Here is a 14,530-nt window from a genome sequence, read left to right as displayed (position 1 = left end):
AACTATATATACTAAAATAGTTTATGGAAATTAAAAAAGGACACATGATTGTAATGAAAATAAAAGCTTTATTATTTCTTGTGTTCTTCAAAAATGTTAAAATATCACACGATTAAATCTTGATGAGAACAGGCATAAGCCTACTCACTGGAGTACGCAGAAAAATTCAAGTGCCACAAGCCTTTTTTTCCTGATTATATGTGTTATAATAAATATGTATGTTTTAATACTGGAACATTTTCTGGCATAGTGGTTGTGCTGTAAATTACTTTAAATCAGCTAATGTGAAATTCCAGTTACAAAACTGCACAGCGCAAATAAGACCAGCGGGACTGGGTGTGATTAAAGACCACGATTCCTTGGTTTTTTGTTTTATTCCTCTTTTCGATGTGAAAAAATAATGGATTGACGACTTAAAGTGTTGATGAAAGTGTGTGCAGAGAGAATGAATTGATGATTTTGCTTTCCCTTCATGCCTTCAGCTACTCGGCCAATTTACAAAGATGTTCATATTTGGCGAATTGTAAATTTGTTTTTATATCATCTTTTTTCTAATTATCTAACTAGCACCTCCTCAAAACGCACAATTCAAATAGATCCTTTTTCTGAAATATTCCAGTGAATAAAATGTCATTATATTTGAAAGCTAAATGTTATTTCAAAATATCAAAACACCATAATTAAAAAACATACAAAACTTCAACAGAAAAGTTATATTTTATATCAAAAGATAAAAAAGGCGTTAGTTGTAGAAAATAGAACGTATCTTATAATATAAAACTACATCTGTAATATGAATGTGTGAACATATCAGCACATCACAGCTTGCATCCAAATACATTATGACGCATATCTCAAATTCTAGGTAAATGTTTAAACTAATGTGTTTAAAATTATCGCTTATAAATCCTGTTTAAACATGGTGTAATATGTGTAGTAAGTATATGCTCCTTAAGGCTTGCTTTTGTTAAAACTGCATTCGGCTAAATTAAAATACCTTAAAAGTAATCTGTTCAATATCATATACATATATGCATGTGCTAACAAATCATGTCAAACATCTCATGCTGAGAATACACACAAAATAAACACATTTATCAACTCAAAGAACAATACACAACGCACTGCAGTTTACAGTGAAATTTGTGGGAGTAATAGACGCACAGATGCATCTAGGAGAGGCCAATATCGATATGCGCTAGACTCTCACGCTCAGCAACGACGTCGGATCAACCTATCCGCTCAAGTATAGAACCTCTGAACTACGTTTACAAATTATCAAAGAACGACCAAACTTACAATGAAAAAGACAATGAAAATATACACGAATTACATTATGTTTAGTTTAATAATTTCTCTTGTTTATGAGATAAAAAATGAAATAAAGAAAAAAAATAACACTTCCGCTAACACGAGTTAGTATATACATGTATTATTTCAAACATCATAATTTCATTGCTTGACCTAGTCGGGGCAGGCTTTAGCCGAATTCACTTTTTTATTATTTCCTTATTCTTTTTAACCCCTTTCGAAAAATTGTATGTATTAAGAAGCACACATATATAATTTCAAAATTAAGGGAGCAAAAGTTATGTACAATATAAGGGAATTCTAGTCTTGTGGATAAAAATAAATATTGGGTATTTGTGTGGCAGCTTATGGCTCCGAAAAGTAATGCCTCATATTTTATTTATTTATTCTTTTTATTGATGTTTTAGGCCGTACTGAATATTCCACTTATACGACGACGGCCCTCATATTATGTGATGCCCTATGCGTTCAACCGCTGTTATTTTGATGTATGAGGGATATTAACAAAGTCTGGAGTTACATCGTCAATGAAATCTTTGTATTGGTTTTCCCCTTGTTGTGTGAGGACAACAAAGAAACATACTATTTTGAACAAAAATAAATTTTCGGACAACACTCTGTTTAACCTTACAAAAGTCAGATCTAGCAGCCACTCTCTACACCAACAAGGTTTACTTCAGTGCAATTTACAGGCAAAAGTCAGTATAGGGACAGGTCTCTATAGTCCGGCTGTAATTATATCGCTGTTAGTAGTGCTTTTTTTTTGTTCAGGCCAATTAATATGGCCCTAAACCGTGTAGTTAACAAATTCATCCTACCAATTAATACTTCATTCGATGGTACGGAAGAAGAAAAAATAACCCAAAGATACATATACCTGCATAAAGCCGCGTTTACACGTCTCGCTGAACTGGCTGAATTCGACAAATTGATGAAGTCATCAGTCAGGTTCAAACTGTGGGATATGTTAAATGTTACAATCGCATGAAAAAGCGGGGTTCATCATTTCATTCGACAAGCTTACCATGTAAACGCGGCTTAAGTATTTAAATATGTTGAGTACCAAGGCACAGGTTTTCCGCTGACTTACTGAGCAGCACAGGGGTTATCTTGCAGATTGTTAAGCTATTTAGCTTTAGGAACTGTTCGAATGGCCGTCCTCTTCATCATTGTCGTATACAACTGGCGGTCCCACCTTCCCAACGGCAATGCTGGCGTAGGTGGTTGGGTTCTCAGCAGGGTGCATGATGGGTTGGGTGCCCACGAAGTCCGTGTCTACGTATACCAGGTCGTGGGGACCTCTTATCTGCAATAGTTGATATTTAGCAAAGAATAACAACAAAAATATCGGGAGATCAATCTCAAACGGATCCTTAACCATTTAACCCCTTCTGTTCGAATTCTGTCCTATTGAAAGTTTACATTCTATTCTGGAACGTTAGTTTATATGTATGTTATATGTATCACCTGTGTTTTATTCATGTTTTATATTCATGTATAGTATGTCAGTATCTAAAACCTGTATCCTTATGTCATACAAGGCTTTATCTCATTTGCCCAAGAGTTATTCCCCTTTGTCTTCTTGGACAATGGTATACATTTTAGTGTTAAATCACCTCGTTTCTCTGAATCGAAGAAAAATGAGCCAGTATACAACAACGCCTCGTTGAGACCTTGTAGATTGCCGTAGAGTATCATTGCCACTCACATGTACATAACAGAGCAGTATTAGTCTCATCAGATGTCTGAATTAAACACGAGAAAAAAATAACAAATGAGATTGACAGTTACATGTACCTGGCCAGGTCTGCTAGATGGTTCCATTCGTTTAACTTCTCCTGAGTTAGAATACCCAGTAAAAGCCGCATTAGCAAAGGTGTCCACAGTGGTTTTACCTGTGTATTGACAAAGACAAGCACAAACGTGTAAACTGGCTGCAGGAAACGAAGCCTCAGAAAACAGTTTATCTAGACTGAGGTAAAGATCGTGTTTGGAATATTCAGTTCCAGTAACATCTTATCCAGGAAGAACCTGAGAATAGCTGGACACGTCCAAATGTTCTCTTACACTAAATCTCATTTTAACGTCATACTAAGGCTACATTGCTTGCTTATCCACCAGGCAACTTTCACCTCAAACGTTGTTTTAAGTCAGGTATTATATTGTACAGTGTACTGCATATCCTAGTAAAATGTGCCACACTGCTTGCGTTGCCTGAGTGATCACAGACGTGTAAAGTGGACCGCTTCGGTGGCTTAGTGTTTAGAGCGTTCACCTCGAGGTCCGGAAACCCGCGATTCATGGCGGACCGTACCGAAAACTTTGAAAATCACACTTGTTTCTGGTTCTCTTGGCGCTCACCAACGAGAAGTCAGAGCAATAAAACATGACTGGTTGTGCAAGAGTCAGTATAGTATGACTGGGTGGGATGTCATGTCCGGTATCTTCAGTACGATATTTTAATAACCGACGTAAAACCCCAACTTATATATACATACATACATACATGTACATGTGGGGAAGTTTGTTAGTAATTTGCCATGCTTCTGAGTTTTATGACGACCTCTCCTGTTTCAAATATAAAACGGATCGCTATCGTATGAATGAAAACTGAGTATGCAGTTAAACAAGAAATGAATAAAGAAATAAACAAAATAAAAATGTGCCACATTGTGGAAAGAAAACATATGATCACTACTGCTTTCCATGGTGACAAAATCAGATAGCAATAATAAAGTACAAAACTAGGAAGGAATCATGCAAAGAGAAGTAATCAACGCTGTTCACGATGACGCAAGGAATGTTCTCGGCAAATAAGTGAAATCAGTGTTCAAATAACGTACATGTACCTTGCCAGTACACAAATAAGTTGTCCATGATAAAAACATGTATCTCAGTTTCTCTTTGATTACAACTGTTTATACACTGATATTCTAGACAAGACATACAACTGAAATTTCCAACTCGTTTTCATTTGATAATATATTTATTTATTTGATTGATATTTTACGCCGTACTCAAGAATATTTCACTTATACGACGTTGATAATATAAGTCGAACACAAATTCAGATATTTCAGTTTCATTTAGATTTCAACTGTTCATAAAGGCACCTAGCCCTTGGTTAAGCGAAAATGAATAGGACACTGAAGGCTCTGTAGAATTTAACGAAATTAGAGTGAAGGCGTTTGATATACTGCTTTTTAATAAATGACTTGTGACGTATCTTAAAATCATCAGACTACATAGAATATAACAAATGCTAATAGACGAGATATGTAGATACAAAGTTACCAATACACAACAGAGAACGATTGTTCAACAGCGTTGGATGAAGAGGTTATCAGATATCTTTATCTTCTTATCATCTCTAATGATTAATTTATATTATTAACATTATATTGGAGACAGTTCGCCAAATGTGTCCATAATATGTTTATACTAATATCACCAATTTATTTCTTTTGTTGGAAGTTAAGAAAGGAAGATCGGACTCAAATGTGATAATCGGATCAACATCAATGTGAAATTTGCTAAATAACATCCCTTACATCCCTGACAATTGTAAGATGAACATAATAATCACAGGCCAATGGTATAGTAAGTTTTCAAAGAATGGCATTTAAATTATTGAAAATATTCATGTGATAAAACAAGAGAAGTTTGTGATTCTGTCTAGTATGGTAGGTCAAAATTACCCGGTGTACACATGAATTGAAAATAATAAGAAAACTGTTAATTTTCACGAAGTGTAATGAATGAAAAAAGACATCACGTGATCACTTAGCTCTGTACATACCTCTGCTGGTCCATTGCCGGCTGCCATAGAGCATAAAACAGTATACGTAACTAAAACATATCTATACATTTACTTACCTATAGAACTATTTCTTCTACCAGTTATAACATCGTAATTCCAAGTCAGCGGTTCAAGCGTTAGCCTTTTTTTGTTTTGCGTATGTTAGTTTTCATAATAGATTATTTCATAATATTTCATAATAATTATGTGTCTAATGTTTATAAATTTTCAAAAGGCTTGGAAAATAGAAACAGAAGATGTCGAGTTCCCAATAAAATGGACGGTCTTAGCTCATAATAAACTTGTTTCTCATTGCTGCTTTCATCTTTTTGGTTTGATTGTTTCTATATTTGTATTCCTGATAAATTATAACCGACAATGAAGACATACATCGAGCAGTCAATCACTTCACCGCCACTTTATAAATGAACAGTCTCATTCAGCCTCCTAATCTGTAAACAATATGCCACTAATGGCTCCACTATCATTACACCATAAAAACAAAATACTCTCCAATGTTTTTGCAGCTCAGTAACGTCTGTAACTGCCTTGAATCTACACACTGCTAACTTGAGCGTGCTACTGCGAATATTTTTCAGGTTCGATACAATAAATTATTTATTTACATAGTAATACTCACCATTTCCATCCTTCTTTTTGCCATTGATTAGACCAGTCTTGTTAGCAGGCGTAGGTTTTCCTGTTAAATAATCCCAAATTATAATGAGATTTTTATGATAAATATAGCAACAAAGAGGCACTAAGCTACATACAAAGTGCATGGCTCTTTTGCTTAAAAACACAATGCAGGTATAGATATAATTATGATTTAAATGAGAGAACATTTAATGATCAATCTTTAAGAGCCAAGCTCAATACGTTCGGTAGAACATTCTAGGGGTTTCACACACACACACACACACACTCACACACACACACACACACACACACACACACACATATACTAACTACACATAAATATGTAAACCCCCAGGTCAGATCTGCCCAGATCAGATCTGCTCTGGGTGTTCACCAGTAAGCTAGTCACATCAGTGACATGGCCTGAGAGGGGGTGGGAGGTCACATGACCTCCACACCCCAGCCTTGCCATGCGGCCCTTTGTTTTAGCCCCATTCCCTCCAAGACAGCCGAGCAGTCAAGATGTGTTTTACCAAGATCACAGCCAGTCTTCATTCATACATTTCACTCAGGTAAGAATTTAACCCTTGTGGTCTCAGAACACTATCTCAAAACTGATATATGTAATTGTTGTTACATATGCACTTATCTGACTGTGCCATATAGGATATATTATGCACATCTTTTTGAGTAATTTAAGTTATTACTTTGGTCAGCTATTCACAAGTTAGTGTGATCTCTGCAAAGAGATACACACATTCTAAAAGGATTGGCTGAACAGATTTCAGGAATTTACACTAAGAAACAGGTGGGATAACTGCTTCTCCCATCAACCTGTTTACAGTGAAAATATTTGGTTAGCTGTGTTAGTTTGGGGTAAACCTCCACATTGGAACTATTAACCCACTTAAGTTCACTAGTTTTAAAAGTGACCACTGTTTACTTAAATTAATCTGGAATTTAAAGATTATATGTATCAGCTACTAGCTTTTGCCTAAACTTAACTTGATCTCCTAACTTCCACAACAGATAGTTCCTTTTACACTGGTTAACACATGGTCAAGCTTAATTCCTTTGTTTGAGCTGACCATGGCAGCCTCCAGTAGCTGCAGACATGTGTATTACCCCAGTGTATGTAAGCAAGGTGGCAGCACATCTGGAAGGGATTAATTTCTCCTTGGCATCTATTGCCCCTGATGACCCCTGCTGGTTAATCTCATCCTATCAGCCCAGCCTTTATCAAGTGGCTAAACAAGATGGCTGCACCAACAGTACACAGGCCAAATGAAAACTCAGTACAATAGCAACCACTTGTAACTGTTCTGAGTTTTTGTATTTAGTTATGCCTGTGATTGTCCTAACACAACACAATCCTCAGAAATTACATATCACTGCAAATGCACATATACTGGAATTTATCATGCTTTTGGACTTTGACATTTTGAGTCCAGTGTACATGTTCTCTATGGCCAGTCAGTAAGCATTTGTTATTATTGTTGATAGATACATATATATATAGATATTAACTTTGTATATACAGTTAATATGCATATAGGCTATCGCATGGTAATATTGTATTTAGTTTATAGATATTATCAAAATACCCTGCGTGACCCGTATCATTGTCCCCTTATGAGGAATTGCATACATTAGTCTACACTATTGATTTGTAACCTGCATGTTAAATGATCGAAAGAGTAACTTACGAATGTTACGTTTTGGTTGGAGGTGAAGGTCAGCTGGTATAGACCAGTATGTCTTGTTATATATGAGATATGACCTGGCATCATAAAATGCATTTGTACCCATCACGTGGATACACTGAGCCATCTAAATTTCTAATGCGAGCCTGGCCCCTTATTAGCCTGGCAACGTACTCGAAATTATGTTTAGATGCCTCTCTTAAACAGGATACCGGTAACCCTGTGACCCTTGGCCTCTCTAGTATTTACTATATTGCAATCATTGTTATCATGATGTCACTTGGATTCTAGATGCCATGCTTAAACGTTACATGCATTATGGTCTGACTGTCAGGCTGACCTCTCAACTTCAACCTACCTTGACATACATGTATGTGTACAGGTCGCTGTGTATACATGTGGACACACATGTAACATGTCTATTATATAATTGGGTTGATAATCATGTCCAACACCTTAACTTGTTTAACTTACCTGTTATGACCATATGGCACTTCTATTAAGTCTTTAAAAGCTAAGTTTTAAATTTTTTACTCATTAATACTTGAAAGCTCTAGTAGCTCCCGATTCCCTCCAAGACAGCCGAGCAGTCAAGACGTGTTTTACCAAGATCACAGCCAGTCTTCATTCATACATTTCACCCAGGTGCTGTACAGACGTCTTGACTACCAGACGTTACCCTCCAGGCTGCTTCTCCTTGTGAGTCCCTCAGCGGGAACACTATCCAAACTCAGAAGGAAGGAAGGAAGGGAAAGGAACATATTTACAGATACCCCTACTCTCATACTGATTACCTCTGTCTCAAATAATAAATTCTCAGGCTGTGGCACTTGTGAAAACCCACCAGAGCATTTGCGTTCTTTGTCCAGCATATATTTAACACTTGTTCCACCAAAAGCCAGTCACGTCTCCACCCGACAACGTAAGATAGTCTCGCAGGTGATTCAACCGCAGACAAACAGGTCTTACAAATACATACTAACTGACTACACATACAAACATGCATAACGACTATGCTACACTTCCAACAGGCAAAACATATAGCTTAGGTGATAATTCGTCCGAAGTGTCGACTTGCCTTTTGGTTTCCCTGGTTTTAGCTTGAAGATCCCCTTAGCTTTATCGAAGGCACCTTCATGAAAAGTAAACCGAAAAATGGGCCTTAATCTGATTTGACATTTATTCATCCATTGTAAACAAAACAAATGGGAAAATAACATAAATGACTACAATTTTCAGAGCAAGTCCCCAGCAGGGACGACAGTCCATGTGATACATTGTCAGTACATTGTCACCCGTAACCGATGAAATCGGAAATCATGTCCGTTAAGGTCAGTTAGGGTTTTCTAACTGTTCATGTAAAGGCTTAAATAGTGGAAACATACATTCCTTAGCACCAAAGTTTAAGCGGAACTAGTTTTAAAGATCCACTCATGATATTGGCAGTTTATTAGACATCACTGGTCAAGAATTTCTAAAATGAAATATGTGTATGTGACAACAATACCAAGATACCAGATCTGGGTGATGCTTAGTCTAGCAGAATGCTGATCTTCGCAGAAATATAGTACGGTGTAAGAGAATACAGCAAAACAGGGACAACAGTATGACAGTGGGGGAAATGGTCATACATAAACAGACGGTGGAAATCCAGACTCTTGTCAGTTTACCTCGGGATTTTCAAGATTTATCTCTTCATGTAACTGATTAAAGAGTAGGAATTTATACATTCACACTATCGTGGAAATGGTATAAAAATGCAGTGTTATGACAAGTAAGGAGCTTAAAGAACTGAGCTCTCTCCAACTGAACGGATATTACATTGTAAGACATTATGTTGCAGGCTCGAGTGAAGCTTTGGCTTGTTCTGGACCAGGTTTCATGTACAAGGTTTGTGAGGAACATTATCTCGCACTTGCATTAACATTAACGTTTGACATAAATCCAGTGTTAACCATCATTTAAAGAAAACAAACCTGTTTCCTCGTTGGTTTTCTTATGAGTTTTGTTCACTTCGGCATACACCGGGCCCTTTGGTGCTAAAAATGAATTGTGATATGTAATTATTAGGTCATTTTCATATTGTAGTTACTCTTTCCGTATTTTCCTTTTTTCAGGACGGGTGAGCAGCTTTATACGCACAACGTATAACAAAACATGTCAAATTTTGAATAGTCTGCTGATATACAAAAATCACATATTTGATGTTTTACCTCCGCAGAAAGGGAATACTTTTGCTGCTGAAGCCTTGAAAAATCTCTTAAATGTGAATTAAAAAAATACAAATTATAGTAAAGAGAAAATAGTAAAAAGCATCTATCAACCTGACCTTTTGCAGTTTCGCTGGTCTTCTTTGGTTTGTTTACTTCAGCGTAAACCGGTGGTGCTTGTTCTGAAATTAAAGGCGTTACACTGTAAGGTACTGTAATATATGGGTTTTCACCATAGCCGTGATTAACCCCATATATCCGGAAGGATAAATTTACTTAGACATTTATCAGTTTATATCAGGGTAAACTGTGGACTAAAATTCCTTCGTGCACGTCACAAAACCCGAAGACTACCAACAGGAAATGCTTCTGTTGTTTTACAGACCACTAATCACACAAGAAAAAAAATCCAAGATTACCTCATACAAAGAAAAATACAAAACAGTTTATTGTATTTCGTGTATATTTTTAAGATGTGTACAACAAACCAGAAAATTAGCTGATGAAACCATGCATCGATTTACAAAGTACTGCAATACCTATCATTTGTTGTATCATGTTAATAAACAGACATAGAAGCATGTATGTGTAAAGGACATTTTTTCTATAGGTATGTCCGGAAGGAATTTGGAAGGATTTGCCTGATGTAGTGTACTACTGTGTTCATATAGATATCTGTTGAAAACCTAGTGTTACTTTTGCTGAACGAGAAAGAACTGGAGAAATGGTTTTCTAGATGTTAACAGACCTTTGGCAATTTGGTTGGTCTTCTGTACTTTGTTTACTTCTGCGTAGACCGGTGCTGGTTGGCCTGAAACTAAAGATGATGATATACAGCCGCCCATGAACGTGGTTATAAACTGGACTAAAACCTTTGTCCACATGGCTCCGTCTTTAGGTCTGCTTTTTTTCTGCACTACAAATATCATCGTCTGATGGTAAACCACAGAAAAGTCAATTCAACCCTACGGAACAGAGGTAACAATGATGTATGTAATTAGAAAGAATACATATGCCATATTAACCCCCATCAGGCGCTGCCTAATGCCAAAAAATGGCGTATATTCGTTAATCCTAGACTTTCCTAGCCGACCACAACGAGCCACCGTCACGTTTCTTTGTCTTAATACGTAATAAAGTATCTATAATAACAAGAGTGAGTGAGTGAGTGAGTGAGTGAGTGCTTGGGGATATTAACAACAGAGATACTTGTTTAAACTTCAAATTTGCATGTGTATATAATGTTCAGAGCAACTTCGATGGCCATCTTTATCACTTATGTTATATCACGATAATATACGGCAAGTATGCACCGTTTTTTTTAATTCTAAGTGATATGTCGGGGAAGAGGGTTAAAAGAAAGAAAACACCTAAAAGTTTTCATAGCAGCTAACAAACCTTTTGTCGGTTTGGGGGCCGTCTCTGGCTTGTTTACCTCTGCGTAGACCGGTGGGCCTGAAATCCATCATGAAAGTAGGCATAACTGGGTGATTTCATAATAGAGATACATGTACATATGGTTACAACTTAAGCTAAATATACTATCCAGTATGGTTCCATGATTAAATTATTTGGATTATCAGCTAATGGAAAAACTCATTTTAGGCGTAAAGGGGGATATTTCCACAAAATGTTATTTTAGTAACAAGGACAAATCTATAAAAATCGAAAATGTGCCAGGAATTCAGGAGTCTGCAAACCATAATAATGGAGCACTTTAGCCTATTACAAAGGGAAGTAAATCTTGTTACACATGGAAAGAAGAGCCGTCTGCCTACTTCAATTACAGTAATAGCTAATGCTATCCATGGTCACTTGTATTGTTATTTACATCATGGGAATTTTTATAAAGTAAAGGAAGACCATACTGTACAATGAGGTACAAGATTTACTTCCCTTTGCAAAGGGCTGAGGAGCCCCATTAGAGATTTTTGTCTGCTGTGCCACCTAAATTACTAGTCAACTGTAACATGAACTTCTCAAATTCATGCTGACAACGTTTAATACACACTTTTTTCGGAAGGATAAATTCGCTTAGATGATATTTACAAGTTTAGATCGGCTTATATAATAAAAAACGGGAGTATAAGACTCGCTTATTGGTTTTGGGTTTCGATTTATTTTTGTAAAGCTCTTTCAACAATATTATTTGAAAATCATAGGCATAAAGTAAAGCAGTTTATGTGGACAAAAACAGAATGATCCATGACAGAAAACAATTTTATTCACATCTGATTGTTTAAAGGTTGTATTCGTCGTGTTCAGGATTTATGCATGATGTTTTACAGGCTAGCAATGGAACAGTGGTTGCTTTTTAAATTCAAGTATTTGGGGGCGGCGATGTTCGCCATGGCAAATTTGTGCATTCACCTCGCTGACAATTTCTTGCCACAGTTTACAACAGGGGAATTTCGAATTGAAACTTTTTTATTGCTAGTGCTAAAAATGTCATGCTGTACCCTGTGACTATCAAAAAAGTTTGACAGCTATTTCTGATTACATTTATCAGAAAATGGGCGTCTGAAAAAAAAAAAGCTTCAGAAAAAGTGTTATTTGAAGTACACGAACGATAGATAAATTTTAGGAGCTGAACGTCGGGGAACTTAAGAAGTTCCCCGAGGGACAGAGGTGCCATTCGTACCTCCGCAACATGGTGAAACGGGTGAACGGTAGATTAATATCAACAAATTTGCCTAACGTTCGTTACAGATAATACAAAAAGACTTTTTACGTTTAGCGGTCAAACTGAAAACTTCTTACATGGTTCTAGGTCGAATGTAATCCTCTACTATTTTTCAGTCAACAGAACAGTTGAAAAAAAAAATTCTTCTGCTTTTGGAGCTGCCTCTTCTTGTTTTGTTCTGCTTGATGGGTGATATGATTTCGGAGGAGAGACTTCAAACTTTCATTCTAGTCATAAGTGTATGTGAAAAGTAGTGGTAAGTCAGGATTCACTTTTTGTGATTTTTACAGATAATTTCATCGGTCGATCCATACCAGAAACATAAGTACATTGTTGTGAGGCCAACCATTAGCATGTGTGTGAGCGGAAAAACAAATGTCGATTGTGGTAGTTCATTGGAACATGTTAGAGTCCAGGTGGGAGCTGTGTAATTTGTGTGCACAACCAAGTTAGGATTGGACTTCCCAGAAATTCTGGCTTCTTATTAACGGGACCCTATACTTATTTATAGGTTCTCTATATGGGTTCGCCAAGAGAGCTACCTATTTTCTTTGTTTATCTAATTAATCTGATTTTCTTGAGTACGACGTACAACACCAATAAAATCAATCAACAAATAAATGATCTGATGATTTTCCTTTAATTTAACGGACACAACACCGGGAAGAGTATAAAGGGCGATTTCGTGGTGCTTTGACTTCATTTTATAATCATCAAACACATAAACATTTATTCAAGTAAGGAAACATTTATTTATTTATTTATTTATTTATTTATTCATTTATTTATTTATTTATCTATTTAAATGGAGTTTTAATTTTATGCCGCATTCAAGAATATTTTACGTTTATAACAGCGTCTCGTATTACTAGCCATAATTACTAGTGATGATTAATGGCGAAATGAACTACATGGATTGGAACTCACAGAGATCACATGGCTGAAAGGTTCTTGGTTCATTGTACTTGGCTGACACGCTACCACTAGGCCACCCAGTTATAAAATGACCCACATGGAAGCAATACCCTTGAAAGCATTATGGATTCTTACTGGAAACATGATCTTATACTGGAAACATGCTATGTACATGCCACTGGGCTGACGTGTTATTGAAATATCGACTTAATTGTGTCAGCTCTTTTGTTCATAAAACATTACACGAATGAGAACTGCAGAGAACTTTTGCACTAACACACGGTGGGGGTAAACTCAGTCGGTTAACACTGACCTCTTTTAATGGGACATATTTACCTGAGGGTGAGGAGTTGGGTATCAGATCAACATCTTCATAGGCCCCCGTATGGCCAACAGAAGCTGTGGTTTCACTGGAAGAAATTTCCCAATGGGATGTATTTGTGATTTTAAACAGATAATGGCTCAGTTAAACAAGTGTCTTGTTTTCATCTGTCTCAAGATGTAAAACATCACCCCGTTTACTGTGAAAGGAATCTTTAAGCATAGTTTTAAGCACACAACCAGTATCGCAATTTTTTTAAAAAACAAATTGTGGTTTTGCAAGCAAATTTAGAATAACAAAATTGTCCTGATCTATCTTATTTGTGTTCTTTCCACCACTTCAGTATTTGAAATGACCACTCTTTAGTGTCCAACCGACCGTAAAATTGATCTTAAATGTTGATTGTTTTCGACCTAAAGACACCATCATCACTAAAAGCAAAATGCCAGTGTCTACTGTTAAATTAGGGATATAAACGTGGGTGTTTATGCGCCTTACTTACTGTTCGTTTGGCGGTGACTCAGTACCTGGAAAAGAGGAGAAAGAGTTGTTTTAAATATGTACTGTATGTTTGTTAATTAGATAAATAAATTTTTTACTTATAAGCCTGTATGTTTGTAGTATTGTCAGAGACTGCGGAAACGTATGTTCTACACTACATGTACCTTCCGTTAACAGCTGTAAGTGTAGGTAAGAGACGCAAGTGCTCGTACGTAAAGGCTTTCTTTTTCTGTGACCAAAGTGAATGAAGTTTTTTCTGCCTGTCACCAATTAGATATGCCATACAGTCAGACAACATGGCATTGAAACATTACACTTAATCACTGGGACACACGAAGTGCGGGTTCGAAGCCGACTTTGTACACGAAACTTGTGTGCAGATTTCCTCGCTCTCACTGCCCGTGTGATCGTTTGCGCTCTAAAACACATGTTCACTCCAGTTTCCTT

The 14,530-nt window shown here is 36.6% G+C and overlaps 1 long non-coding RNA gene across 2 annotated transcripts; it reads right to left on the bottom strand.

The window, feature by feature from the left end:
- Positions 1–9,778: 9,778 nt before the first annotated feature.
- On the bottom strand, positions 9,779–14,156 carry LOC135481655 (uncharacterized). 2 transcript variants are annotated; one of them, XR_010446161.1, is made up of 4 exons: positions 14,085–14,156; positions 13,597–13,670; positions 11,061–11,117; positions 9,779–9,844 (listed from the first exon to the last, which is right to left on the bottom strand). It is a non-coding gene; the product is annotated as an uncharacterized LOC135481655 (long non-coding RNA). The 2 variants fall into 2 exon arrangements; XR_010446160.1 differs by lacking the exon at positions 9,779–9,844 and adding an exon at positions 10,411–10,479.
- Positions 14,157–14,530: the final 374 nt, after the last annotated feature.

This window comes from Liolophura sinensis, unplaced genomic scaffold (assembly GCF_032854445.1).
Source record: "Liolophura sinensis isolate JHLJ2023 unplaced genomic scaffold, CUHK_Ljap_v2 scaffold_310, whole genome shotgun sequence".
In the NCBI taxonomy this organism is placed as follows: domain Eukaryota; kingdom Metazoa; phylum Mollusca; class Polyplacophora; order Chitonida; family Chitonidae; genus Liolophura; species Liolophura sinensis.
The sequence above is the reverse complement of the archived record's forward strand: the minus strand, read 5'-3'. Positions and strand labels throughout refer to the sequence as shown.